This window comes from Ctenopharyngodon idella, chromosome 11 (assembly GCF_019924925.1).
Source record: "Ctenopharyngodon idella isolate HZGC_01 chromosome 11, HZGC01, whole genome shotgun sequence".
Lineage (NCBI taxonomy): Eukaryota > Metazoa > Chordata > Actinopteri > Cypriniformes > Xenocyprididae > Ctenopharyngodon > Ctenopharyngodon idella.
The window spans coordinates 24,661,175-24,687,787 of NC_067230.1; the positions used below are offsets into that span (position 1 = coordinate 24,661,175).

At 36.1% G+C, this 26,613-nt stretch overlaps 1 protein-coding gene across 2 annotated transcripts in view; it reads right to left on the reverse strand.

Annotated features, from left to right (window-relative positions):
* The window catches only part of pcdh17 (protocadherin 17), a 78,205-nt gene that overhangs the window by 17,812 nt on the left and 33,780 nt on the right, over positions 1-26,613 (reverse strand). The window lies entirely within an intron of this gene.

Here is a 26,613-nt window from a genome sequence, read left to right on the forward strand (position 1 = left end):
TTATTACATTAGCATTGACCTTTCCTTCTCTGACAGGCACAGCACTGCGCCGTCTAGAGCCCCAACGCTTCTGTAGCTTTCGTATAAATACATATTTACTCTCTGCTTCATAAATTTGATCAAATTACAAAGAGATGTTTGACTGAAATGCAATAAGAGACGCTTAGCCTTTGTGTTGTTGAGGGACACCCATTTGGAGGTCTCACTTCAATATCAGATTTCAGCTGTTTTTAGCTGCTAATTTATTTATTTTTCCACATTTGCAGGTTGGTCATTTATAATGCCGTTTATGAAGAATACAATTTTAAGCATTATAAACTCAAATGACTTTTTATTGACTCTCCATGAAAGTAAAATGATATCAACGGATGATTTTTTTTTTCTTTCAGTGTTGAAAGGGGTAGAAGAAACAAACAAACAAAAAAATCATCTCTGATTCAATGTGGCACTTTAAGATTAAGGTCAAAGATTAGCAGGTTTACACAGGATGAGAAAGGGATTATATACGCTCAACAATGTAAAAACACAGATCTGAGATTTCATCAAAACACCTGGCTTGTAAACAACCTGATAATACATGTACATCTCACACCGACAACCAAACAACACATTACTGGAGCCACTAAGCAACTATTTGTATTTAAAAGCAAAGTTGCTGTAGTAACAGGAGAGGAAGTGACATGCTCCTGAAAGGACGTTCACAGCTGATGACAGACTGTGGTCATAGTAAAGCCGGTTCACTGGGATTAGATATGCTCCACGGGCTTCTCTGTTCTGAATTACAGATTAGATTTATGAGTGTCCTCATGTATTCTCTGGAATCAGAGTATAGCAGAGCTGAGTTTCACTGTAAAAAGCACCTTAAAACACTTTTTTAGCCATACAATTCATGCATTCTCATCTAAAACTGCAAAAAAAAAAAAGATATAAACTCACAATTGCGAGTTATAAAGTCAGAATTGTGTGATATAAACTCACAAATGTTATAAAGTCAGAATTGCGAGAAAAAAACTTCATAACTCGCCACTGAAAGTTTATATCACGCAATTCTTTTTCCCTCACAATTCTGACTTTTTTCTCACATCTGTTTATATCACACAATTCTGACTTCTTTTCTCAGAATTTTGAGATATAAACTCGCAATTGCAAGTTATACAGTCTAATTCTGAGGAAAAAAGATATAGAGATATAAACTCGCAACTGAGAAATAAGTCAGAATTGCGAGATACAAACTCATAATTCTTAGAAAAACTTCACAACTTGCAATTGCAAGTTTATATCATGCAATTCTGACTTTTAACATGCAATTGGGAGTTTATATCTCGCAATTCTGAGAAAAAAAGTCAGAATTGTGAGGTAAAAAGTCGCAATTATCTTTTTTTTTTTTACTTTTTATTTTGTGGCAAATACATGCTTCCATAGATTTATACGTTTTCGAAATGGAATTTCGATTTTCAATGAAGAAAAGTCACCTGTGCACTATTAAAGGGATTGTTTACTCAAAAATGTATCTTCATTTATCATATCGTTCCAAACCTGAACATAAAGAAGATATTTTGAAGAAACTTCAAACAGTTTTTGTCCATACAATGAAAGTCAGTGGGGTCCAAAATAACAAAGGAGCCAAAAAAAGACTTGTCAAAAACTGATTTGTCAAAATAACTTTCATAGAAAAGAGTCATACCAGTTTGGAGCAACATGAGGGTGTAAATGACGACAAAAGATGCTAATATTAGATATCAATAGTGAGAAATATGATGTTATTGAGGAATACTGCAAATACTGAGTGTTGTAGATTACAACCAGGCAAAAAGCAGTGCGTAATTGGTCTCACTTTCTCCTTAAAGCAATAAAAATCATTTTGGTCACAGTCTGAGAGAGGTCATAAATGTATTTGCACTTACTGAGCTGAAGCTAATTTAAAAGAATGTGTCCCTCTCCACCACTGGAGTGTGAGGTTTACAGTGAATTCAAATGAATGAGCAAACGCAACTGATTTCAAGCTGGCCACAAGTTCTTTCAGAGCGACGAAGCCTGAGGTGAAATCACAATGAGGTGGTGTGTTTGAGCATGACTATCTCTCTTCCCCCAGTGCAGGCCCAGGTGCTCGCTCTTCAGAGCCCAACAGCAGAAAATATCCCCCGACGGCCGCCATTGCACTTCGATTACTGGTCAGTGAACAATGAAGAATGTTCTAGAAACACTTGTCATGTTGATGTAGCAGCTGCACGCACAACGTGCCTATGAGAGGCGATGGGGTGAGGCGATTGCGAACGGCTGGTGGGAAACCAAAGCTCGGAGGCAAATACTCAGATAGGCAGCTCACGAATCTCTGCAAAAACGATTTTCGGAGACAGGGCTGTAATTGGCTGCAGCGATAACGAAGCATGAACTGAATGTTTGTTCCATTCTGCATTAAGCAGTGGAAACCAGTTTACGGAACACGTGATTTCATAAACACAGTTAGTCAATAAAGCGGAATTGCCACAAGAGGCCCATGTTGCTGTGATTTTACCACATGCTTTTAGGCACAACATTAAAACTTAAGAGGCTTATTGTTTTTATAAAATGGTGGCATCAACAATATGATAGATGATCAGTGTCAGTAAATACTTAAATATGTAATTTTTTTTTTAAACAAACTATTCTTTCACCACATGACAGAAAAAAATAGGGAAAAAAAAATAATAATTAGATCTACTTGTTTCAAAATCTATCTGTCTATAATAAATAATAAACATTTTAATACTACCCACTCTAAGCAGTGATGGCGGCAAATAGACTTTTGTTGCAGTTTGACGGTGCGTGTCCCCTGAAAAAGTGTGTTTTTTCATTCTCATGGAATTTGAAAACGCTCGCTCTTCTACTCTTGCTCCGCGTCAGTTTTTTGACCTGAGGGAGGAATTCTAGCAGACCAATCACAGCGCTTGCGGTCCGCGTGGAATTGGCGCATTGTTACATTTTTGAAGAGGTGCACGTCAGGCTACGTCGTAAGCTATGCGTGCTACATACATCCAATGCCGTAGCTCAGCGTACACTCGATGCAGAATTATAAATCAGCCTTAAAGACTGCAATCTCTAGCGTCAGTTGCTAGAGCACCTCTTGAGGTTTACGTGCACAGTTCTTACCGGCCTATGTCTGTTACATATATATGACACACATTTAATGAAAACAAATCTTATCTTACACAGTTTTTCTTATCTAATAATGTGTAAGATAATACAATTTCTGCCTCGATTAAAAAAGTGCGCATCTGAACTTTTTACTGGTAAACAAGACAAAATACTAACCAAGAAAATGAAAAAAAAAAAAATCTTAATGGCTTCAAATGTGGTTCATTCAATTACAGTTTAAATTTGGAAATGTACATTTTATGTCCAAATATAATATGTGAACATTGGTTTACCTGTTGAGATCTCATTCAAATGCATTAGCTGTTGCAACAACAACAACAACAACAGTTTTGTCTTGTTTCCCCCCTTTTTAAAAACAGCCCTCATCTAAAGAAGCATCATCATAATCTCCAGACGAGATTATTGGAGGGGTCACTCCTGTATCCAGCCTGGGCTCAGCATGTGCAGGCGAAGGAGAAGATCAGTGGGCCTGTGATCTCCAGATTTGCACTTTTTAATCAAGGCGGATTTTGAACACCTTCAGCCCAGATGGCCAGACAATTTTTAGAGACTAGAGGAACAAGCCTGCATGCGACTGTGGATTTACAGCTCCAAAATAACCGCCTTACGAAACACATTCACACACACAACCCAATATAGCCACGTATGTAATGAGCACCAGGGGATGTAAATTTCAGAGATAGAGAATCTCAATAATTGATCCTCCATGCAGGACTCTGATGCTAAATTGCTCTCTCTCTCTCTCTCTGATCAGTGTTAATTGCTGATGGTATTTACAGTGGAAGCCCTGGCCAAGGCGGTTTATCACCTAACAGCATTGATCCCCTAAGCACACTCCTCAGATAATAAGAGAATAAAAAACACGAGAGGCACATTTTATGAAAAAATGAGTGGTGCTTGTTAGTGTAAAATTAAAAATTCCCATCCCGATATCTATGTAATATTCAAATGTAAGCCTATGGGACTTTTTTCACAATCTTTTTGTTTATCCACTATAAGCATAATAGAACAAGTTGCACGATTTAAGCTATGATGGTACACTTAAAAAAAAAAGGGTGGTAGGATTTTCACTCAAAAATAATTACATAGAAATGACAAGTCAATTAAATGTGATTTTTTTAAGGAGAAAGACTGAAATAATATTTTCTTGTAAAACACTCCAATTATCTTTGCTTTATTGACAACTATGAAAAAGCAATTTTCACAGTGTACACAACGAGTTTCGTTTAGGTATAAGCAATAGTAACAGGAACACTTTCTAAAAAAGAAGGCGAGAAATTGGTGGGAAAAAAACAACCACATGATGACAAGGTAACACTTTTCAACACAACATACATCAGGAACAGCATCCCTTCGCTCCTCGACTTCCTGTTGTCTTGGGTGACACTTCTTCCCTGCCCTCTGTAATGATAGTCACTGGATAAGATGAGTGTGTGTAGTGAGACAATAGCTTCCCAATTAAAGCGGCTCTTCCACTGCGATTCCTCAAGGTGCTGCCATGTGACAGTTTAATTAACAAACCTTCTTATCTTAATTTAGCAGGAGAAAAAAATCCACAACAAGCTGAGGTTATCGAGGAAAAACACTCCCAACATTTACACAAATGATCACACACACATTCAAACACTATACTCTATATATCTTGTAGTATCAGAAAGGCCTGTGCAGCCGTTTGCGTGTTTGAGTAACTGTCACTGTCTGCTAAAGAAAAAAAGTTAATGAGAATAATGAGGAACATGTCAAATAGTGTAGTAATTATGAGCATAGGTAATTTTTGTACTTCAACTTCAACTTTTTTCAGTTAGTTTAGTAGAAAGTAGAAAAATTACTAAAACTAAAATCGATTTTTTTTTTTTTTAAGCTAAATAGAATACATCTAAAAGTAATTAAAATGACAAAAGCACATACTGCAAAATGACTAAAATTAAAATGAAGCTAATTCAAAATGTGAATAAATACTGCAATAGTACAAAAATAACACTGATGTGAGTTTGAATCCAGCTTGATCCAGTTCCCTACTTCTCACCATCATTTCCTATATAAATAAAAATCATAAAAGACCAGATTATACTAAAAATTGTGCACATGCTCTAGTGTATTGCATAGATGCACTTTTATGCGTGGGCGACCAAGGTTCGAGTCTGACTCAGGTCATATCCCCATCCCACTTCATCCTCCTGTTGCTATCGTTTCCTGTCTGCTCTCAGACTATTTCTAGATGGAGGATAGACAGAGATGAACGGGATGAGCGAGGAAGGGGAGACGTGCTGTCTCCCCTCAGGAGGTGAGCTTAAGTACAGTTCTGTTGTTTCCTGAGGGCTATAAGCCACCTACAGTTCAAATAATAATCAAAAGACAAGCTGTTGAGTTACTGAGTCTGTGTGCTTTATGATAATTCGATGGATCATTTCTGCATCACCTACCGTGATACTTACTGTGATGTTAATCGTTCTGCTTTATGGTACCTATACAGTGATGTTAAAGTTATTGTAATGTAATTTTATATGAAACATATTTATATAAATAAATGTATTCATTTATTATATTACATTTATCTAATAATTATTTTTATATGCAGTAAAATAATTAATAATAATTTTTATATAATAATTTTTTGTCCACCATTGAATATCAATTTCACTTGAAAATATGTCACATTACGGACTTAAAAAGGGTTGCCAGTGCTTTAATTAAGCACTATTGACTTTTTGTCTCAACCATGATCATAATTACTACACTATTTGACATTTTCACCATTATTCTCATGAACTTTTTTCTTCGGCAGAGAGCAGCACAGGCCTTTCTGATACTGCAAGATATACAGAGTGTCTGTAGTGAAACAATTGCATTGTTTCCCAATTAAAGCCCCAAATATATATTTTTTTATTTGTATATATATATATATTTGTAATATTATATTATTGCCCAGTTTCACAGACAAGGCTTAAGCCTAGTCCCAGACTGAAATCCATGTTTGAGCTGTTTTAACTAAGAGGAACTTGCACTGACAAATCTTAAAATATGTCAGTGCCATTGTTTTGTCTCAAGATGCACACCTGTAATGTTTTTTTTTTTTTTTAAGGCACGTTAATGAAAGCTATAAATGGAAAGCTATAAATGCCCAGTAATTCAGGGGACTTGTTACCACAACTTAAATAAGTTAAAAAATCAAATTTATTGTTTTAATTAAACCTTTTAAATTGCAAACATTATTTTGTTGAGTTCTGTTCTGATCATTACATCAACTTAATATCGTCTGTAATTTAAACTCAAATTTCTGCGTTAATTGGCTTTTTTAAGAAAATTAAGTTTTAGTAAAGTAATGAAATTGTCTTTGGAACTTAGGCAGTGGATTTCTAGCTCCCAGCATGCTTTGCATAGGACTGGATAAGGAGAATAAATGTTGAAATTAAGTGTTGATTTATTTGTTTTTAGTGAAGGAAAGACCTGTTAGTGTTTAATGCTGTTATGTTTGACATTTAAAAGAGTTTCTGTAATGTTGAGGTTTTTGTGGTTACCATTGTGCTGAAGAGGAGATACATGCTGGTAAACACAACATTGACTCTATAAGCAATGACTACGCTAATGCCAGTGATGAGTAATATCTTACTTGTTCATTAAATATACATGTTATGTTAGCATGTGGTATGATAGCTGTTGATTTGAACTGAAACAGATAAGATTACTTGGTTCCAGGGCTACAACTCGGGTAGTTGAAGCGACTTAATTATTTTGAGTAATCAACCTAATTTGTAGCATAAACTTTGTGTTTATACTAGAAATTAAGTTCCTCTAACTCAGTGTAGCTTTTTGGTTGAACATAATTTCACTCTAAGTTGTCATAACTCAAAAATATTGATGTAAACTGTTGCTTTAATTATTTTGTTTTTGCAGAGCTAACACATTTTTTTTTTTAGAGTGTACGACCTAGGCTTAGTCTAAACACAGTCTGGCTCTGACCTCCTTTTTATTTTACACTATTCTTGTTTTTTTCCTTTTCTTATCTCACAAACCTGTGTTGTTTTTCTGAGAGCACCATCAAAATAAAGTGTTACCAAAATGACTAATAAATAAAAAAAGGTAAAGGCAGAAAACACTATGATTTTGAGCATTTTAAACCCAATAAACTGAGACAAAATATTTCCCATCGGGGAGAAAAACCTATACATACAAGCACACCACGATAAGCCCAACGGGTACAAACAGCTTTCATGTGCGTCTCTTTCAAATCCCTTTGCTCGGCTCGCTTAAACACAGCTTGAGGATGAAGGACGGAAGATGTCACTTAAAGAGCAGAACCTCGAGAATCTTCCATAGCTGTCAGAACAGGAAGTCATCATTTATAGAACAGAATAGGCAGACAAAAGCAAGAGCACGAGTGTTGAGCACTGAGCTTTATATAACAATAAATACGCAAGATGACAGTGTTGAATTATGCAAATCTACTTGTTTTCCGTCTAGTTCGTTGTAGAATAGTTCACCCATTTACTCACCCAAACCTGTTTCTGAACTATCCCATTAATGCTATAATATGTTTACTAATAAAAGGATTTTTTTTTGGAACACATTATGTTTTCTTATGTAGTTCCTTCTAAAAATGCCGCTACTACACGAGCGCACTGGAAACGCTCGCTGAAGACAGAGCACAGATGGGAAGGAGTGGCAGAGAGCCAGGAAGTGCGCATGCATCATCATAATCTCCTCCTGGGGCATCATTGCTATCGTGATGCCGGACAACATGTTTCCCCCACAGAGTTTGAGAGGCGGACACACGCAAGTTTAAGCTAATGCAGAGGTGCAGATTCATTCAAGCATGTACACATAATATACATGCTAAAGTAGAGTAATGTGCCAAAGACGGGTCAGGAGGCCATCTGTAGGCCTGAAGGCTGCCTCGCTCCTCTCCTCTGCCCTGCCTTACCGTACCCACACAACACACTCCATCGCAGCACGATTCTTCAAACTAATCGCTCTCTACATGACGCCTATATGAGACCAGGGTCATTCATTAATGGCAAAACAATGGCCAACAAACGCTTTAATGGCAACAAGTTCCCTTCAAATTGGCAGAGAGCAGGAAATCTTAAGTCAGACTTTATTTTTACGCACAAACAGTATGTGTTAACTATGTTGCTTTGGGGATCTACGTTCATAGTTGCACCAAAAATGAACATTCTGTCATCATTCTGTACAGTATGTGGTTCCAAAACTCTGAATTTTTTTACACAAAAGGAAGAGAAAAAAAAAAAAATCAAGCTTTTTAGCTTGAAAATGGACACAAAAGCAACATAAAAGCATCATAGTCAATATGATTCCAAGTCGATTTTCAAAGTCATACAGCTCCGTGTGAAAGTCATTATTCACTAAAAACCTTGATATTGGCCTCTCTCCTGGCGTGTTCATGAGAGATGTCTGCTTCATAAACAAATTATTCTTTTGAATTGGCTCTTTTTGATTAATCAGTTTGATCTAACTCACAAAACCTGTTTGAATTATTTGAACCAGTCCTTGAGTTCATGAGTAAATCAGCAAATCTTTCCTCACACAAAACTATTATCGAAAGAGACCTTAATGATACTTTTATGACATTCTTTTGCTTGAAAGCTTCAAGTCATTTGTAACTGCAAGGAAAAAAGTGGCCAGAAATGTCGTCTCCTATGTTTCAAGGGGGAAAAAAATATAATTTTCATTTACAGTTGAACTATTACTTTAACTACTAAATATCTGATGCTCAGCTTTACGCCTAACAGACCTTAAAGTGGTTAAGATTGCCTTGAGGAAAGAGTTAAAATTAGTTCAAAGTCATTAGCATAAATGTTCTACAGTTCTTAATGATTCATAAAACATTCCCTGGTTCGCCGGTAAGACATTGCGATCTGAAATGGAGCCGTGCCTGAGGAAAGTGGACATGACCATGAATTATTTCTAACCTGCTTCCTATCTGACACAGACATGGAACGGAATATATATATATGGGTGAGACTGTTTCCAGATGGAGGACGTCACAGAGAACAAGGTTCTTGTGAATTACTGCGAGCATGCGGTCACATTTGGCACAAGCTGTTTATCGCAGAAGAGGCCGGTGTGGATAAAAGGGAAATAATGGATAATTCATTACCACAGAGAGACGGATGGAGAGAGAGAGAGAGGACAGAAATATTGAGATTGTGATTTTGATAGACTTGATGAGTAAGGGTGGCTGTGTAGATGATTGGACACTCGAACCAAGGTCTCCAATTTGTGTCTTTGAAAAAGCCCTCCTTAAGAATAAAAACTTCAGGAAACAAACAATAAGGCCCGTTTATTATTTGATAGGCACAATCAAATTCTCCTACTCAGAAATAGAGTGTGCACATAGGCGTTGAGAGTACGCTTTAAGCTCTGTCTGTGAAAAATAATACTAGTCGTTTGGCCATTTAATACCATTCACGAGACAATTTTAACTTAAGTTGTTTGTACGAACTGGGTGGCAGTTCAAGTAAGTTTCAACACAACCTTTATAATCCTACTTTCGTTTTTTTTCTTAAGTCCATTAGATCCTGTCATATCTCATCACAGGTCTTAATAACTCACTAATTAAGCCAAGCGTAATTATACACCCAACAATGCCTTAAAGTAAAAGGTTAGAACTAAAATGTGAGCCGAATCACCCGGGGACTAGACTCAACGCATTAATTAATCCAACATATGTGTGCTTATCAAACTTAATAATCAGTTTAAGTGACATCAACCAAGAGAGGGAAAGAAGAGTGAGGGATGGAGAAAATGAAGAAAATGATCTACTGCTACTCTGAATCTCCAAAATAGATCAGGCTAAACTGCTTATAACATTTACTTCCCTAAAGTGACATACTTCAGACTGAAATGGATGGTGAGATTTTATCCATCGGGAATTGATCGGATTATGAACAGGAATAACCTGCACCGATAAATTGTGCGCTATAATGTATATATGTGTGTTAAAGAGATCATTCATCCGTAAATGAAAATTATGTAATTTACTCACCCTCATGTCATTCCAAACCGATATGACTTTATTTCTTCTGCAGGAAAGTCAATGGGGTCCAAACAACATTGGACCCCCTTGATTTTCATTGTGTGACATTTTATAAAATACCTTCTTTTTTTCTTACCTTCCTTTCTTTTGTGTTCTACAGATGAAAGAAAGTCAAACAGTTTTGGAATTACATAAGGGTGAATAAATGACAAGAGAATTTGGTAACACTTTATTTTACAGTGTCCTTGTTACACATGTAGTTACTATAGTAATAACTATAAATTGTGCATAATTACACGCAACTAACCCTAAACCAAACCTAACCCTATAGTAAGTATACTATACTTAATATTACTCAGTACTTAAATGTATAATTACACTGTAATAATCACTGTAAATAAAGATGTCCGTGTTACAGTGTAATTACATGTTTAAGTACTGTGTAATAATAATTAACTATGTACTATAGGGTTAGGATTGGGGTTTGGTTTAGGGTTAGTTGCATGTAATTATGCATAATTTATAGTTATTACTACAGGAACTACATGTAACGTGAAACAATAACACTGTAAAATAAAGTGTTACCAAATAAAGTGTAACCCAGAATTTTTATTTTAAGGTGAACTATTCCTTTAAGAAAGTAAATGGGGTCAGTTTGAATTCCTTCAAGTTGAAAGTGCTGTACTTGACACTTGGCTGGTGACACCATTATAAATCTCACCTATTATGTCTAATCTTCCTCCTAATTCTGTTTGCAAAAGAAAATTACATTTGTTTTTGACCTACACACGGAAAAGGCCACATGAAAACGCAATAAATGTAAACCAGTCAGCGACCCTGAGCAAATATTTGTCAGAAATTGCGGTGACATAAAGAGAAAATGACAGACTCTACATACGGCACTACCTGACTGTCTGGAGAGAAAGACCACAAAAAAAAAAAAAACAGCCCTGACAATGAGGCTTATAACATACATCATCAGACACGGTTTGGGCATTTCCATCTGTCCGTAACTGTGTAAACCACAAAAAAGTACCACGGGTTACGTATGACAGAAAACAAAGAGGCTGATTTTTGCATTAATACTGCAGCCTACATCTGGAGCTGTCAAGCTTGTTTTATGAACTCATATGTGAAAATCTCTCAAGCACTGTTAAAGTATATTAATCTACTGCTGATGTTCTTGGATATTGGATGTAATGCTTCATAGCCATTGTGCCCAGTTTAAACGCTGTCTGTACTCAAATTTGATTGCTTTCATAAAGCATTTTTCTATTCTTAGACAGTAAAATAAGATTGTAGTCTAAGAAAATTAAAGAAACAGCATTGTTGCCAAGGCTTAGCCCTTAGGAAAAAAATAAATAAATAAAATCCCTTTTATAAAGGATGCCTTTTTTTGCCCAAAACATTTTTTCCAACCTTTATGTCAAAGCGTTTCAACAAATGATAAGGTCAGATGCAAAAGATCATAAAGAACAAGCGTGCGAGTCGCACTTGAGCTGCTCCGCACTGCGACTAGCCTCCAATTACCACCGCTAAAGTTCCTCTCTGAAACGAGTCCTTGTCCACTTCTCTTGTGAGGTATAAATTAGCTCCTTATGGATTAATACCTCCTAATTTCTTCATTCCAGTACAGGCTAGTGGGAGAAACATCCCGAATAGCATTTAGCACACGTCAAATAATGAGTTTTCATTTAAGGGGAGAGGGAGATGATGAGCGAGCGGCCAATGAGAGCAAAGGAAAATGAGTCTACGGCTCCGGCGGGTCCCTTCTTAATCATGATCACACTGTACCGTGTGAAGAATAAGCCATTACTTATACAAACAGAGCATAATTAGTCACCACGGCGACAGGGGCGGCGGGCTAATGTCACAGATTTATGGTTTGCTCCCTCAGAAGGCAGAGGACACAGTGTCGTTATGACTCTCAAATATCATAACCGCGATACCCGGGGCTAACGAGGTTCCAGCTTAATTACATGAAACAGAGGTATGTGGATATATGCACAAGGGCTGGGCATAGAAATAGAGAACTAAATGTAAGTACTAAAATCTAGTTAACAGTAATCAATGTTTTCTACCAATCTACCAAGTTTTTTTTTTTTTTTTTTTTGAACAAGGAGAAATGAACAAGGAAAAATGAAAGGAAATAATTAAAGGGGTATTGTTTATCTACATATATTTTTACTAAAACAAAATAAAAATGACGGAATATGGAGATATGAGGTTTCCGCCTAACAGCGACAACATGATACAGTAGGCTTCGTAGGGTTAAAAGATCTTGACACTCTCATATTCATGAGTCATGAGACAAAAGTAGTCATCAGTCAACATAGGATGGTAGACGCAAGACATCTTTTCTTAACCTCAAGGTCCACAATGCTTCTGTTACCACACAAATACACTCACACAGTGGAACAAAATGAAACTTTGTGTATTTAGAGTGAAAGCTAATCCCTTAAATCTCCTATAATAAAGGAAACAAAATCCTAAGCTCCTGATATTGCCCTTAAAAAGATTTGCAGCCTTTCCATGGGATTGCGCCTGCTTAGTGGACTAAATTGCTTTAAGTGTGCATGTTCGATAGTGTGAATGAGTGAGGTGAGGACACAAAACAACAACAACAAGAGTGATACATGAATGATAAGACTCACGCTACTCCAGATTGCTCAGGCTTCTAATTTCCCTCTCCAAATGTTTCTTCTGACATTCGCATGCATCAATTGGGTCGTGCTTATTCAGTTAGAGAACAAAGGCTGTTGCAGGAGAGGGACTATTAATGAGGGCGAAAAAAAACATTGATTTCGGGGTGATGAAATAATTATCTGAAACATCACCAAAACGCTGCCATCTGAAAGCAAGAGTTTTACATTTCCAGTGCAAAAAAGCAGGTTTTCACGGAAATTATGAATCTGTATAAGAACAGTTCACTTCCTCACTCGATTCTATTGACGCCACTGAATTGAAACATTCCTGAGACATCTTTTTGGATCAATAGAATTGAGATGCAAGCCATTAAACATCAATTAATCACATTTACCAGACAGATGTGATATAGAAATATGAACCAGCAATCTCCCATATGGTACCTGTTTAGGTCCTATGCGTACGAACACGTTAATTAGAGTTCTCCGCCGAGGCTAGCCGTACCAGCTGTTGTTCTTAACAGAAATACAACGTTAATGCGAGTTTTACAAACAAACAGGATGTCACTTAAATGCAGGACAACATCTTGTCATACAATCTAAGAAAAGTCTGAAATAAGGCCCAATATATTCTGAAAAACACTTAATATTCAGTAATATTATCATTGACACTATCGGATGACAACATAACTGAGCTGGATGATGACACTACTGTCTTCTGACAGATCTGCTTCATAGCTTAATCAAATTAGTTTCGTAATTGACAAATGGATACTGTTTTAAACCGAACTGAATCAACTTTGAAAAGACTTGAACTGAATAATGACACCATTGTCTTTTTAGAGCTCCTTTACAGCTTGTTTTTTCTTATATTTGATGAAGTTTGTATCATTGATTCTGTTTATTACTTTGAAGCTGCTTTGAATCAATCTGTATTGTATAAAATGCTGAACTAAAGAATGACTTTTAAATGAAGATGACTTGACTTGATCCACAATGTGTTTTGAATTACGCATTGCATTGTGTTGTGTTTTAGAGTTAAAGGGTTAGTTCACCCAAAAATAAAAATTCTGTCATCATTTACTCACTCTCATGTCTTTCCAAACTCGTAAGACCTTTGATAATCTTCGTAATGCAAATGAAGATATTTTGAATGAATTTTGAGCGATTTCTGTCCCCCCATTGACAGCTACGCAACTACCACTTTGAAACTTCAAAAGGTTAATAAAGAGATTGTAAAACTAATCCATATGAATTGAGGGGTTTAGTTGATGAGCGAACAGAAACAAAAGCTCAACCGAACCGGCTTGATGTACGAGAACCTCATTGGTTTTTGCAGAAGCTCAAATGTGCTGCGTAACACACGAGAATGAACCTCATTGGTTCTCACACTTCATGCGAACTTGCTTGAGCCTCTGTTTACCATATCTGATGTGTGCACTGATGAATGTTTATGTGTGAATAAAAGCATAGCATAAATTATCTGTTATCATATAAAACAATTGAAAAAATTTGTACTGAACCACTCAATTTATATGGATTAGTTTTTTACGATCTCTTTATGAACTTTTTGAAGTGTCAAAGTGGTAGTTGAGTGGACTGTCAATGGGGGGACAGAAATCTCTGGACATTAAAATGAGTAAATGATGACAGAATTTTCATTTTTGGGTGAACTAACCCTTTAAAGACTGTACAAAGTTAACAGAGGTTTAGATGTTGATTTTATTGAAAATGTTTGGTCATCGTTATGGTGATCAGTGTTTCATTTAGTTGGGCAGTTTCACTCTTTGCTCTTTATGTCAGTTTGTGGTTTTTGTGATGGTGTTTGCTAATTTTACACATTTTAAATGGTTGACTTTTAAGGAATTAATTTGATTAATTCTTACTCAATTCTTATATGCTGAAAGATAGAGATAAATAGATGAAGAGTATTATTTTTTATGGTGAAGGTAACTTATTCGTAACGAATAATGTCCTGGCATAAAATTACCAGTACCTTTTCCATTTTCCAACAGATTTCTTTTCTTACAGTGTAATGCAGACATATATCTCCACTGGAAAGCCTGAGGTAGCATTCAGTATGCTAAATGTTTAGATAAGTATCTTAATAGCATGAATATTACTTTGATGATCCCTGAAAACAGCCTTCAGTGGTCCCAGAAGCTCTGCAGAAGTGAATGAACAGGGTGTCTTATTGCGTTTGAGAGAGCAACAAATCTCCGCCTTTATTCTGCTATTGAACAATGCTGTCCGAGACCTGCTACCATTGTTTAAGTCACGAAAGTCATTGCTTAGCCCCTGGTAATTGCATTGCTGGTGATTTGTAATCGTTATGAGGGAAAAGCCGCTCTTCCCCACGGGACTCAGCAGGTCAGCCGCTTTCATGCTCACGCAGTCACAGGCTATATATCTGCTACGGCCGAGCCGGTGTTCACGTGCCTGCAAGACTTTTTTTTTTTTTTAAAGCCATATCTCTCGCCCACACATCTCTAGAAACATGACTCATGAAAACAGATCATCAGTTTTGATGTATGTTCTGATCAAAATCTCATTTGCACAAAGTTCATTTACAAGTGTGAAAAAATACAGAAAAGAAAGTGATTAACTATTCAGTGATTTTTACTGATGAATCACCGCACCACTGCTGAGAGGTATCAAAAAAATGTACAAAATAAATCAGAAGAGATTTGCTGACCCTTTAATTTGTCTATGTTGTTAGTTGTGTTTTTCTCTCAACTACAAATCAATTACATTATTGCGACATGTCTGTTATTGTCGGAATTGATAGAGAACAAATTCGAGAGCTTATATGGCTAAATCAGATGCGTGCTGACAGCTCTACCTCGAAATAAAAAAAGAGATACGAAACTTGTCAAACATGAAAAATACACTGACGTCTAAAACTGTAAGATTTATGTGATATTAATGCATATTTGAGTCACTTTAAAGTGAGACAATGACAGTGATTACTCTTACTGACAGTCGACTCATGAAAGCATTGATGACAGAGCTGAGTCTATTCCTGTGAAACTAAAAAAAAAGCCCTGCTTCCAGAGTTTCTGCAATATAAACTTCAGTAAGATAAATTTTGGAGATTATGGAGTTGTGCAAGAGTGGAATTCATACAGAAATGCTTTACAAAAATGAAAGAATCCATGCATATTTACCATGACTTCACAGAGTAGGATGTGGATCAATTGTAAGGTTAGAGTTGAAGCTTGAGCAACATTATCAACCAAAATATTATCTGATATCAATATATTGCTTCCCTCTGATTTTAATGGGAACTTGTAGTTTTTGTTCACTAAAACTATTAAAAATTGTTTTGGCTTACTGAATTAAAGCTAATATAGTAGTGGTCAAAAGTGATGTCCAGAGGAGATGTTTGTTTTTAATGACCCTACAAGTTCGATCGAACCATCAAAATATGTATACATCAATTTCACAATATGGCATGTTTCATTGCTTTATCACAAATAAAACAATTGGCTCCAAGTGCGATATGGTTACAAAGTCTTTAACAAATTTTTAATAATATTTGAACAAAGGGTGAAGATGTCAATTTTTCTTGGCATCACTTTTGGCCACTACTGTAAATAAGTATAAAAAATTACATGATATTATATATAAAAAAAATTAAACTTAAATGAAAAAAATGAGAAGTGTTGCCTTGGAGACTAACTGAAATAAAAGTTGAAATATTAGAGAAATATATATATATATATATAAAAAAAAAAAACTAATGAAAATGATAAAAGCACATAACAAAATTAATGAACTAATATTGAAAATATAAAAAATATAATAAAATAAATATAAATATATAATATATAAATATAAAAGATATTTATATATATATATATCTTTTATATTTATATATTATATATTTATTTATATAAATAGCATATGACTAATATATTATTTATAGTATTTAATTTTTAAACTTTTATATTTAGATATTTATATAAATATTTATATAAAAGTTTAAAAATTAAATACTATAAATAATATATAATAAGTCATATACTATTTATATAAATAATACTAAAATGACACTGCTTACAGTATAGGTTTGTCAATATCTTGCGTCCTATCTGGCAAAATTAAGGTCATTTTTCATACACAATACTGCTTTTTATATTTTATTTTAATTTTAGAATTAAACCTAGTGAGTCAAGGTTAGCAACTGTAGTATTAATAAGCACATTTTCTCCACAAGCCAATACTATAACTGAAAAGACATTTGAATCACCATTGTGTGGTTTGTTTGTGTGTGTGTGTGTGTGTGTGTGTGTGTGTGTGTGTGTGTGTGTGTGTGTGTGTGTGTGTGTGTGTGGTTCAGGTATATCCTAAATTATGGGGACAAAATGTCCTCGCATAGATGCCAATATCCGAAATCCCTGTCTTTGTGGAATTATGTTTTTTGAAAATGTAAAATTGCAGAAGGTTTTCTGTGGTGGGTAGGTTTAGGGTTAGGGGATTGTTTGTACAGTATAAAAATAATTATGTGCATGGAAAGTCCCCATAAAACATGAAAACCCTCCAACATGTGTGTGTGTGTGTGTGTGTGTGTGTGTGTGTGTGTGTGTGTGTGTGTGTGTGTGTGTGTGTGTGTGTGTGTGTGTGTGTGTGTGTGTGTGTGTGTGCGTGCTGCGGCTCTACCATCTTAGAAAACAGCCTGACGTCTTGTGGCAGTCATTTACACACATCATTCTTTATCTGTATTACACAGACCCGCTTTTCTTAGCAGCAAAGAAAGAATAAAACAGATGTGGAACTTAAGGAAAAGAGGTGAATGAAGCGTTCTGAAAAGAATTGACAAGAAGAAAGCCAAGAGTGCTTATATGTTCCATTGAGAGTGTGTATGAATAACCCGAAAATGTGTAGAGCCATTTCAAACACAGCATCATCGTCTAAACACGTCTGCATTATATGGGCATAAAATATGAATGACAGGAAATGACCTTTTTTTGGTGGAAAAAGGAGCAAAAAAACATTCAAATCTGTCAATATGGGTTCCGCTAATGCCTGAGTGCCAGGAAGAGGAGGTTACCTAGGCAACAAGTGGGAAAAGGGCATCAGTTAGGATGTCATTAATTAACTGACTTTGCTCTTTTGAAGTGGATGTGTTTAAGGATCACAAAGAGGGATATGCACACAAAAATATATCAATCCCTTTAGGTATATTTTCAGAGTGCTCTTCATTTCTTGATTTATTTCCCACCTGAAGAAATATCATCTCAGCCCCTTTATCACACACCAGATGAATGGTGTACCCATTTTTCTGTGCTTTTCATTGAAGCGTTTGATGCCATGTAACAGGTGCCAGAAAGTAATGCATTGGTCTTAAAGACAACGTGACATTAAATTCAAAACAAACGTCCTTGATCTTAATGTGCACAAATTATCGGTGCATATTCTGAAGGAAAATGTAATAACCTTGTCTGCTTTTGAAAATGTCTAATGCAAACATAACCTGCGTAGGCAGGGAAAAATAATGTAAATTAATAATATCATAGCTTAATGAGTCTGATTCAATCACATCCCAATGGAAAACATGCCCACTGAATATTTTCATCCACATTAAAACATTAAACACACCAGGTTTGATGTCAACGAGATGCAACACCATTATTGACATCAAATTTCAGAGGATGCATCTTGCATATGAGATTTAAGAAATTAAAATTAAAAATTTTAATCTTTAAATGGTTTGTAATGATTTGATATTTAAGTGAACTATTCCAAGTCACATGCTTTAAGAAAACCGCTTCATGTGGTCCTTAAACACATGCACCTGTTCCGTTAACGAAGGCCCTGCTGAATGAATCATGTATTGATGAATGAATCATGTTGCTGGCAGAGAAGTTAAACAAGGCTTGTAGAATCAGGATCTTAATCAATATGTCTGATCAGACCTTTTGCCTGTGTGGTGTTCTGACGCATTTTGGAGTCTTGCTGGAGCGTCTGTTGTTTCCCAGAGCTCTGCCTCCACCTTACTATTCAATTCAAAGCATCTCAGTGACCACAGAGAATCAATCAACTGTCACTTTCAGGTAGTCTCAAAACTATAATGTGTGTGTGACCAAGCATCACATCGCTTTGTTCCAATAGATAAAGTGGGTAAAAGAGACTTGATTACTATGCCAAAAAAAAAGAGAGTGGGAAATGGATGACTGGGTTTGTGTCTGGAGAAATCTATCCGTTAGCATTCTCATTCATCTTGATGGCAGTTGCTTGGCTTGCTAACTTTTTATTTCAGACCAATCACCTGAGTAAATGTCATGTGACTAATCTCTCTGAAGCCTCACAGAAATAGTTGTGTTTGACTTGAAGTGGCGCTCTGCAGGCCGATCAGTGTATGACATCAAAGTACCACGAGAGCGGTTCGAAAGCAAAAAGAGCCGTCTGTTTTCTAATCGTTCTCGCTGTACTTTGATGTCATACACCGATCGGTCTGCGCATCGCCGCTTCAAGTCGAACACACCTAATGACATTACAATGATGCCGATTAATCCTTCATTATTGATTATTCTGTGCTGTGACGTCAAATGCAGAAGAAAGGGTAAAAATAGAAACCCATTCACGCTTTTAACTCTTTCCCCACCAGCGTTTTTGAAAAAAAGTTGCCCGCAAGCATTTTTGATCATTTTCACAAAAGTTATGGCCTCCAGAATATTTACTTGTATGAATATCTGAACATTCAATATATCAAAAGAAAGAACATACATTTTAATCTAGCTTCATGCATTCTTTTTTTTAATCAACATTTGAATGTGGGTAAGTTTAATAAAAAAAGCAACATTCTGAGCAAAAAGCTGAGAAAATCGCGATTTTGTAGATGGAGACATAGATGGAGAAGATAAAGCCAGAAAATTCCGTCAATGGCGGGGAAAGAGTTAAGAGTCCTCTAAACATTATATATATATATATATATATATATATATATATATAAACATATTATATATATAATATGAATTAAATATTAGCAATATATGTTCCTTTTGCAACCATAATGGTGTAGTCATATCAGGGGTTAACTGGACCAGGGTTATGGTTAACTAAAACTAAACTAAAAGCACAAAAAACATTACTTTTATAAAATAAAATAATACATAAAAAACTGTAAACTTATTTGTAGCTTATTTTATTTTGCAACATTTTTAATTTCTGTTTAGTTTAATTTGAAGCACTAAAATAATTAAAACTAAAACTGAATTAAAAATTACTTAAAAATAAATAAATAAAAATGACAAAAATACTAAAACTTTAATTAAAATGAATATGGAAATTATAAAAATAAAAACTAATTTAAAATATTTATAGAAACGGTAACACTTTATTTTACAGTGCCGTAGTTACATGTTACTACATGTGCTTACTATAGTAATAACAAAAACTATGCATAATTATAAGTAATTAACCCTAAACCAAACTCTAACCCTAACTGTAACTCTATAGTAAGTACACGTAGTTAATTAATAGTACTCAGTGCTTATTTGAGTAACTACAATGTAACTACGGCACTGTAAAATGAAGTGTAACCCTAGAAACTATAATCACTGACACCAAAATAACCCTGAACCCTAAGCTAACCAGCTAAAACCTTGAACCCCAACCCAAGCTAACCAGCTAAACCTTGGTAGACTGGTAGACACTGGTTCAGTTATTACAATAATTACTTTTTCTATTTCAGTTTCTCCATCCTTCTCTCCCGTTTTGTTCCTTCAGATGAATAATCTGAAGCATTACAGTGGAAAAGAGGTGAGACAATTTGATTATCGTGCTCCAATCAAACACAATTAAGGGAGGTCATCTAGAACACTTACACAGCAATCTAATGGGACCTTTTCATGCACACACACGTACACATTATTTCAGGTACACATCTCGGCGCTTGCGTATAATAGCCCGGTGTTCGTAACTCGTATACGTGCGTATCGGACCGTGTGATGGCCGCTGATGAACACATTCCAGGATTAGCCCTTGCTGCAGGCAAAACTTTACATCAATTAATCACCAATTAATACAAAAAAATACTTTTCTGCTTAATTAATACACAGCTCCCAATTTAGAGAACTTAATTAATCAATTTCACGATTGCACACGCGCTGGGTGACAAAAAGAATAGAGGGAGGAAAAGAGGGGAGTGAAAAAAATACAGAAACAGAAAGAAAAAAAAGAGTGTAACAAAAAATACATAGCACATACCAATATTGAGTAAAATTGTTTATAAATCACATTAAAAAAAAAAAAAAATAATTAGTCGTCATTCAATCTGGCATTGCTTTGTCTGCAAAGGATACTTAAATTTGGGACAAAACAACATCTCAAATTGCTACCCTGCTTTTAGAACAGTATTCCCATTGGGAACATGATGCCTTAAAACACTGTCTAGGTAGGCAGCTTACTAGGTTCTGGAACGGAGCTTATGTTTGTTCTAAGAACAACTTGGTTCTGATCCAATTAAGGGCAGAGAGAGCGAGAGGAACATGGCAGATAAAACTAACTCTTCTCTACAGGGATCAAAACATGACACTAGATCCATGTGAGACTGCAGTTCTATTCACAATGCGTATGTCTTTCCAGTTATGATTCCTATAAATGTGTTTGTGCTAGAGGGTGAGCATAATTAGAGTAGATGGCGAAAGAGAGAGAGAGAAAGAGAGGAAAACGAGTATTGTCTTCTACTACCCTCTGTTGTTTATGTCTGTGTGAACAGGGTCTGGTCTCTCTCTGCTCGAATGAATTATGACTTAATACACAGCCCAAGGAAAAATCGCAAACACACAGACTTATACGGGCATTAAATTCTCACAACCCGGACAAGTAGCTAGGGTGGATGTCCGAAAGGAAGTGAAAACACACGTGTATGCCTGCGATAATAAGAAAGACTACGTCCAGCGATTGAGATCTTGTTCTGTTTCTCTTTTCATTCGTATCTCTGTATTTAATTTTGCCCTTATGAATACACAATTTGCCATCAGCAATAACAGTTGTTGGTACAACAGCTAGTTAATATTCTAAGCATGTATGCGTATCTAGAAACGCATCTAGAGATTGAACTCACAATGCACCCGAGGGGGTACTTAAAGTCAACGTGAAATAGCATTTTATTTCCGTAATGTGACGTATTTCATGTTTAATGAGAAAAAAACACGTAGGATGGGACTTTTTTCAGTCAGGAATTGACTGAAAAGTGGGCATTCCATAACAGAATGAAGGCAACCTGAATGTCTGGCTATCGGTTATCATAATACTCTTCCCTCTTGATGATATGATCCAAGAAGGAATGTTGTTTCAGAGGCAGATCAACAAAACCAAGCGCAAACCTCACCCCGCAGCCAATTCTAAATATTTCATTGGTCATTAATCACAGTGCTGATTGCCTACACAATGCTGAAACAAATACTAACCCTTTTGGTAGCACAAACACTGGATTGATGGATCCTTTAAAAGATAGGAAACTAAATAATATTCATTACTCTCAAAGGGGTCTTTGATTATGATTTCACTATTTTAACTTTAGTTAGTGTGTAATGTTGCTGTTTGAGCATAAAAATCATCTGCAAAGTTATGACGCTCAAACTTCAATGCAAAGGGAGATATTTTCTTTTAAAGAAATTGGTTTTTAAGGACTATAACATATGGATGGTTGGGACAACAAAGGGTTTCTTCCCGGGTTGGTGTCATCACAAACCCCCAAATTTACAAAAACCCTGCCCCCAAGAACACGCAACAAAGGGGATGAGGCCATGTTGGGCTGCTTTAGAGAAGAGGAAGAGTTGTTGTAGTACAGTGTTGTTACCATACCGCCATTTTACGTCAGACTATACTTCATAAACGATGAGTTGAATCAACTCCACAGCAACCACATAAATTATCCACTAACCATTAAGAAATGTCCAGATGCATTCTAAAAGTTGTAACTTCTTCCTGGGTCTCTTCATCAGTGTCTGACTCCGATTTGAACAATGTAAGGCTGAACACCGTTACTGACAATCGTCATTTTGGCTGCGTGAGATTCTTCAGCTTTGTTGTTGTTGAGCAACCGAAGCGCGAGCTGTTAAAGCTCTGTCCTCTTCTGGAAAGGGGCCGGGAGCAGCAGCTCATTTGCATTTAAAGGGACACACACACACACAAAAAAACGCTGTGTTTTTGCTCACACCCAAATAGGGGCAAATTTGACAAGCCATAATGAATGATCTGTGCGATGTTTTGAGCTGAAACTTCACAGACATATTCTGGGGACACCAGAGACTTATATTACATCTTGTAAAAGGGGCATTATATGTCCCTGTTAAAAGTAACAAACATGTAAAAAAATATAAAAAAGTAAAAAGACACTGGACAGAAGTTGATTTGTGCAGCAGTGTCTCACCCACACTTCTATTCTTCACAACGTCAAATACATCTGCACTGTGAACTGTCAAAACTTGTGAAAGTCAAACAAGCTCAGGTGTCTCATTAAAGGAACAGGAGCTACTTGGGAAGTAGGTGTTTTTTTTCACCCACAGTGTTGGTTGTTTTTTAAGTTTAAAAGCAAATAATTGTAATAATGGACACTTTAATCATTTTAATGATAATTCTAAACAATATCTAGTGTAATATGTGTCAAAACCAAGGAATGAGAGATTAGAGAGGGTGATATAGTAGGGAAAAGCAGACAGAAAAAGAGAAGTTCCCATTTCCTAAATAATGCATCAAACCCAAGTGGCTCCTTGTGTACTCACATACACGCACACACAGACTGATATCCACTGACCATAACCTGCTGCCATAAAAAGCTATAATACTCCAGTGTTAAAGACACCACTATAACACGCTGCATATGCAGTGAAACGTAATGTTCACTACACAGTAAAATGTCAATTCCAAAGGCTTTTAACACAGATTTAGAAACTGGTGGTACATAGCAAAACATCCAGTGTTAAATTAACAATTCCAGTGTCACCCGGTGTTTATATAATCCAGTGTGGATTATATAAACACTGGCAATGTTAATTTAACACTAACGGTGTTCATTTAACACTGGAGGTTTTACTGTGTAGTGGAGACGGTCTAATGTTGAATGTGATAATGCTTACAAGAGGACACAGGGGATCTCTAGGCTAGCCTGGGCTTTCTCTAGACTGTCATGTGTCATCTGTGTGTGAAAGAGAGTTTAAAGTGTGCCTGTCTGAGAGAAGATACACCCAAGCCCTCTGGAGTGATATTGGCAAAACAGACAGCCGTTCCCAGTTAACTGTCTTGTAGCTTAATTATTGATTTCAATACTCAATAAAACAGAAAAGAATGAGAAATGGGAGTAAAGTGAGTTTGCCCATCAAAACCCAACCTGTTTGAGAGGATAACTACAGTAAATATACTATAAAACTATTCAGAGTAGACATATTTAACTTAATGCAAACACAAACAAAGCGGTGAGTTAGTCATACTAACAATGCTCAATGTTTCATTAATTACAGCCTACATCTTTCCACGCAGAAAAAGCGTGAAAAAAAGTGATGACTTTTATATAAGAGTTAAATTAACACAAAGAAAATATTGAGGAACATGTATTTTAGGCACAATCTTCACAGATAATTTGTGCATTTTTCCTCTGTCAATGGAAAAAATTTGAATCGAAGTCAAAACAGAAATTGTTTGGCGCCTCTGAGCAAAGCACTAGGGTTTTTGTTCCTGAATGAATCATAGTTTTTGAACGAATCAATTTGGTTTGATGATTCACTAGACAGTTAGCCACTTTGTTCCTGAATGCTTCTGTGTTTCTGAGCGAAACAATTTAGTCCAAGTAAATGATTCAGTAGACAGTCAGCTGATTCATTTCTGAATGGATCAGTGTTTTTGAGCGAAACAATTTGATTTGAGTAAATGATTCACTAGACAAGTCAGCCGCTTAGTTCCTGAATGAATCAGTGTTTCTGAGCAAAACAATTCAGATGATTCACTAGACAGACAAAATGATTCACTAGACAGTCAGTCATTTAATTCCTGAATGAATCAGAGTTTTTAAGCAAATTGTTTCAGTTGAGTAAATAATTCAATGATTTACTCATAGTCAGTTGTTTTGTGCCTGAATGAACGTTTTTTTAACAAATTAGTTAAGTGAATGATTGACTCACTCAGACAGTCGCTTGTCACCACCTGTTAACAAATTTGTTAAGTAAATTATTGACTCACTCAGACTTGCCTTGTCGCCACTTATTGCCGGATCACTGTAACGTAGAAGGACTCGACGACGACTACAAATAAAGAAATCACTACTGACGGTCAGGTTTTCATTGTCTCGTGGCTTAGGTTATTATAAAGCTTGTTGGACATGCGACTATTGTAGCTGCGGCTCTTGTCTTTGCATGTGTAAGTGAGTCACACTGTTAAACTAGCTAATTTCAGCCATTCTCCAACCATTCCCATGCACCATTAAATGACAACATTCACAAAATATGAAACATATGGGCCTCTTTAATTGGCCAATTTCTCTTGCCAGTGCATTCAGTCTATTCCTGAATCCAAATGAAAACACACACACATACACACACAAGCCAAATCAAGGCAGACAGGCTTGGCGTACTCGTCCAGTGCCTCGGCTCAGATAGCGGTAGATTCCCCTCTGTTCTATTGATTAATTGTGCCATTATATTTGATGTATTGCTTTCTGTGGCCCATTTATTCTCTTTCTCTCATGTTTTGTTTTTTTCTTCCTCAGATTGTCGTTTGAGGGATACGGCCCCAGTGTAATAGTCTTCAACATGGCCCAGCAGACCTGGGTATAGATGAATAAAACCATCTTTACATGCTTCCTTTGTGAACGAGTGCAATGGAAAGGGAGTATGGGACTGCTTTCTTATCTGAAGTTATTGTTCTAACATGTCACGAGTAATTTGTCCTACCAAGAGAGACCCGGAATAATTATTCATATTTAATCAGGTTGAGAATGTGACATGGCCTGCTGGATGATAAGTCATTTTCCATGTTCCATTATCAAAATTTTAAGGAAGCGCCTACCAGCGCCTAACCAGCACTCACTAAATGGAACGGCTAGAGTGGTTTGGCTTATAAAATCATAATGGGCCTGCCTGCTTTGATAAACTGAGAACGTGGCTGGAATACAAGAGAGAGAGGGAGAGGGAGAGGGAGAAAATGAAAGATGGAGGAAAGAGGACAAGGAAAATAGGGAGTTTAAAGGATGGAAGATAGTTTGAAAAGCAAAAGAGAGCGAAAGAGTGGGAGCAAGAGATGATCTGTTACAAAAATGAGAGCGAGACAGCATAAAGATTCAACTGCAGTGAGGTCAGCAAACGAATAACCGATTAAGACCTCTAACTGAAAGCTTTCGTTTCATTTGAGGAAGGGACATGCAGAGAAAAACAGCAAAGAAAAAGACGACACTTCCCACAAATAAGAATATTGTTACTTTTTGGCATATGTGTAAGGCATGTTACATTTAAATAATTATAAATATATGTGCATTATAAATAATGAATTAATATTAGTTAATAATTAAAAATCGTTATGACCAGAGCTTGACATGAACTTTTTTTGCTCACTACATACTGTGGCTAGTGGTTTTCCGAAGTTACTAGCCACTCAGCATTTTCACTGGCCAAAATTTTGACATTGATACCATGGGGGAAAACTGCCATATAGGTATTTTTAATATTATCTCAAAATTTGGCAGCAGGTATATTAGGCTGCTGTCACTTTAAGACCAGACGCACAGATCCATTATACTGTTACAGTTCTTTCTCAACTGTTTACGTTTACTTAAAACTGACTGGGTTTACGTGAATAATTGCAAAGACCGGCATTTTGACATTATTTTGTGTGTATTTG